The sequence below is a fragment of the Bradysia coprophila genome, unplaced genomic scaffold, assembly GCF_014529535.1.
Source record: "Bradysia coprophila strain Holo2 unplaced genomic scaffold, BU_Bcop_v1 contig_411, whole genome shotgun sequence".
NCBI classification, from domain to species: domain Eukaryota; kingdom Metazoa; phylum Arthropoda; class Insecta; order Diptera; family Sciaridae; genus Bradysia; species Bradysia coprophila.
In genome coordinates this window covers 8933-14018 of record NW_023503666.1, presented here as the reverse complement: position 1 = coordinate 14018, position 5086 = coordinate 8933, and the positions used below count along the sequence as shown (strand labels likewise).

The 5086-nt window shown below is 34.4% G+C and overlaps 1 pseudogene; it reads right to left on the bottom strand.

The window, feature by feature from the left end:
* Window positions 1-733: 733 nt before the first annotated feature.
* On the bottom strand, window positions 734-4598 carry LOC119082257 (annotated as a pseudogene).
* Between the last annotated feature and the right edge of the window lie 488 nt (window positions 4599-5086).

Here is a 5086-nt window from a genome sequence, read left to right as displayed (position 1 = left end):
GTTCACCATGGTTAGGCATGACCGAAAGTATTGAGCTCAGCTTTTCCAACGAGCCCACTCTCACCCGGAACGATCATTTATAACGGCCTAAAATTTCGGATAGAAAACACTATTTTTCCAACTTCGGAGATCTTCCACCAGCAACCAGGTGTGGCTCGAGACTGTGTGAGGCCTGTTTTGAGGTCTACTGCAAATACCTTTAAAACCATCCCCAGACGAAATGGGTCCGATTTTGATAGGTGGATTTTCAAAAGAATCCCTCTAAATCTGTTAGAGGTACAGAATTTTGAAAACCAACACGTTTTCTGTTTTGTGTTTTCTTGTGTTTTTGTGTGAATTTTGCATGTGTTTTTATATGGAAAAATCAAAACTCAAGTAGATCATTGAAACAGAAAATGCGTTGGTTTTGGTCCAAAACGTTTGGATATTCCGTTAATCTAAAGAATCTCCAAGTATTCGATACAAAATCTATCGCTTCAATATTTCTATCATACATTTCGCTGTGTAATATAAAAATTGTCAGAACTCATCGTTTGTTCGTCGTTGTCAGCCGTTTTTATATAGAATAATTCTCTCAGTAGATAGTCTTCCCATTCAAGTTTTTGCTATTTATTCCTATCCTATTTCCTTCCGGGGAGAAAAAACTATCTTACCATTTCTACAGGTGCTACTCGGCAAGCTGTGTTGTTTCAATATCCAATTTACATCCACTTCGATTGCAATGAAAGATTGGTTTTACTTTTACTTATTGGAATAATTTATTTTTAAATAAATTCACCAAAAAAATTAATTCAAAGAAATTTTCTCTATTTTTATTATCTCATAACTGCGCACGTATGTGGTGTGTATGTGTGTGGGTCAATATTATAATATACGCAACGTTGAATCAATATTATTAATTTAGTTAATATTTTTTTACAGATAATATTGCTGTTGTCCATATCTCAATATTTTCAATCATTTTATGAAAATCAATGAAAAATCCTTTTTGTAAAAACACACAAAATAGCCTTTAGACACCATATTTAATACCACAATCTTGATAGTATCCAGCATGAGCGCGATAATGACCTAGACTGCCTAAATTACTAGCCAAATGCGAACCAATAACTGTTGTTGGCGGACTAGCTGACGTAATACTGCCATTCGGACTACCCTGGTCCATTTGACAACTTTGATTATGATCGAACACCATATCACGAAAAAGCTAATGTTGATGACGTCGATGTGGGTACAACTGAATTGGTTGTACCGTTTGTAGTGCTATTATTATTGTTGTTGTTGTTGTTGTTTGTAACCGGACGCACTGAATCGGATGGAGGTGTTTCTGGCGTATACCATCCATGCGGATGATGGTTCGAATGATGGTGACGTAGTTGACTCGACGTTGTTACTAGATTATCTTCGGTAAAATGATACGGATACGATGTATGGTGTATGCGCGGATTGTAGACATTCATCAATGAATCGACGGAGAAACCATGATCAGCCGGTGATGTTAGATGATTCATTTGATTTGTTATGGAATCGTGACACGAATTTAATATCGAATTCGTTGAGAATGCATCCTTTCCCATGCAGTGATCGATTCCGGGCTCCTTTTTTGAAATGGTGTTTAGCTTCTAGCAGTGAGTTGGACATTAATTTGATGGGTTTTATATCTAGCGAATGAATATGTTTGTGATCGTCCATGATTGGTGTGTCTTTTCGCAGTTTCTTCCTTTTCGCGTACGGCATCCTTCTTCTTAAATCGTCCTGCGTCGTCGTAAAAAATGATCCATTGTCGAACATACTGTGAGAGTCGGGATCCAATGTCCAGTAACTGCCCTTTCCAGGTTTTTTGTCGTCACGTGCCACTTTTATAAAGCATTCGTTTAATGACAAATTGTGCCTATTAAAAAAAAACAAAAAAACCAAATAAGTTTGAGACTTGACCTTACTATTTTTGGCTTTTGGTACTGTTTCGCACACGTAAAAATCCCACTTTCGTATCGAAGATGTTCTTCTTGGCTTCTCAGAATTTTATGCCATTTGAAGATGGAACATACGAAATGAGAGAAATCAGCAGTATCGGATTATATACGAAAGTGGCGATTTTTACGTGGGCAAAGCAGTAAAAGGAAATCTTGTTTTTTTTTTTTAATTTAAATACAAAGGAGTCCGACTGATAACAACTAATGTAATTGAACTGATCATTAACGGCATCGTTAAAATTAAAATAAAATAATTAAATAGACAAAGACTCTGAATGCAAATATTTTTTCAAAATAATCATGTGCCGGTCGAAATTTGTCTTTTGTTGGTATGCAATGACGTAAAACAAGTGTTTGATATGAAATTTTTCCATTAATTTTCACAATTTCATTCTGATTTTTTTCGAACCCGTCCCAAACAGCAAATGACATAAATAGAACTGTTTTTTCACTGTGTTTCAACTAGGATATCGATGTACTGTTTGGGCTAATCATCATATCCTACACAACCAATTCTTTTTATGAACATTTTTATGAACATAAATGAGGGTTTCCTAGTTCTCAGGCCAGAGCATACCTAGCATTTATTTCGTTTGAATTGCAGTGATCCTAGAACACGAACTCCAGACATTGAGATGTATGTTTGACTGTAAAATACCGTCGCTATAATTTTCAAGTGATATATGATTTACTAATTGTAATTAGAGTCCTAACATAAATAAATGAATTATATTTATCAAAGATACTGTCCAGAAAGTATTGGTCAGCGCTAAGAATTAGAAATAGATTTTTTTATCATTCAAATTTTCTGGGAATAATTTCTAAAAGTAAATCTTGCAATCGAGAATTTCTCCTAAGTTTATTTTTCATTACGCTTTTTTGATTTCATTTAATTCTGCTTACTCATCTGATATTCTAACTCCACTTATTTCTGTGATTTATCAAATACCCGAATGAGATCTATAGAAATATACGATTGGTGAATATCAATTTCATAATCGAAAATGACGTAATATCCTTCATCCTTTGTGCCGTGAATTATTACAAATTCCCGTTCATTTGTTTGTTTTTTTTTTTCAGAAATGGATCATAAACAATAAAATCTACGTTGGAGGCCACCTCAACATTATGAACATCCGACTTTTATTACCCTCAAAAGTGTAAACATTTTTTATGTTTCGATTTGGTTTTACACCCTAAAAGTATATGATGAGAATGCGTCGGTAACAAAAAAATTTGGAAATATCACTCTAATTCGACGAAACGGATTAGTCATATCCTGGGATGCTCTTGATATGACCCGGACTCTAAGATACAGAACGGACGCCTTCCTTAATTCGTAGAGTTTCGTCTAGGTTATCTACATGGGTTTATGAAGGCATAACATTAACTCTAAACTAACAAGCATCAAATTCGGAGTCCTGAAGTGGTATTATGGTGTATGGTGAAGTCAATAGTACAGTGACATCAGTTCAAAATAGTAGACTACATACAGTGAATTTGTACGCAATAAGGATGCTGACATACTGTGCACATTTGATGAAACCGAATGAAATACATTTGCGGAATGTGACCGAATTTAGCTAATTGCATAATTTAACGAAAATCAGACAAAACTTTGAAAAATTAATAATTTACCTGATGGAATTCTGCCAGCCTTGTTTATTATCACGATAGTAGTGGAACTTATCCATAATGTATTGATATATACCGTTGAGTGTAACTTTTTTGTCTGGGGACGCACTTATCGCCATCGCAATCAATGCTATGTACGAGTACGGTGGTTTGACCATTTCTTTATTTTGATGGGGACCGCCTAGAGCATATGCCGAGCCGGGATACGTATATCTGGCATATTGATCGTATGCGTAATGTGGTGATGGGCCCATTGTCGGCCCAGATGGATAGCCGGGCTGATAGTGTCGAGAGAATGACGATTGATCGGTGAATAGAGTGTGCATGTTGGAGATGATAGTGATTTTAGTGGGTGGCGATTTTTAAATATTTTAACTAATTTGAGTGTCGACGACTCTGTCTGGTTGAATTTATTTTTATTTTATTTTTCAAATTTCTTTGTTAAAGTGTTCACACAATAAGCATAGGAATATCATTCCGTTCACATTTTGAACATCTTTTGATACAGTCCAAAATTAATAGGTCGATTTCACATTGGTTTCAAACATGTTTCTGTTTGAATTTCAATTTGTTTTTTATCGTCATTAAATAACTCGTAAACTAATTTTTTTTCCCAATTTTACTAGAAAACACAAAACACGAACAAAATCTGTGTGTTAAATTAAAATGTTTTTTTTTATTATCATAAGCTAACGCACCAGCTCTATTTTCTTTATGAAATTTTTTTTTTTCACGTTTAAAATCCAAATCAAATTATCAACAGCACAAAAAAAAAACATTTATTGCTTTAACGAGTACACATTACACATCGTACAGTATGTAGCAATGTTGTTCGAGAAAACACGTCTATACGAATCCGTTTAATGATGACTACTAGTCAAAATTGTAAACGTTAAATACACACCGACACCCGACCAAGCATAGAGTGTTATTTTTGAATATTCGTTCACACTCTGCGAGTCACATTAAGCTCACAACACACATATAAACCGACCGACATCCTATTGAGTATATTGGTAAAAGCTAAAAGGGGCTCCATCATCTATTCAAACTTTCAAACAACAGAATAAAAAATACGACGCGTTTCCATTGGTTTATTTCATTCCATGCATTTGCTTTCCATTGGGCCAGATGTTTCTCTGTGTATTGTATGTTATCATCACGGAATGAATGAGACAAGAAGTTTGCATGATAAATGGTTAGAGGAGGGACTAATTTGAATTAAACTGATTATAGGTTCAATATTACCAGATCCATATAATACATTCATACATATGTGGGATATGATAGACGTATAGATGGCTTTATTATGTGGATGTTTCATTGAATGTAATATGAATGTGAATAAACGATATTGTCTGAATGATTTGCTAGAGTAGATTAGATAAGGTAATTTTGCACTAAATAAACGACAGAAGAGAAAACAATAATAATTACCATACAAATATTATTTTTAATGTCTAAAGCGATTAGTGACT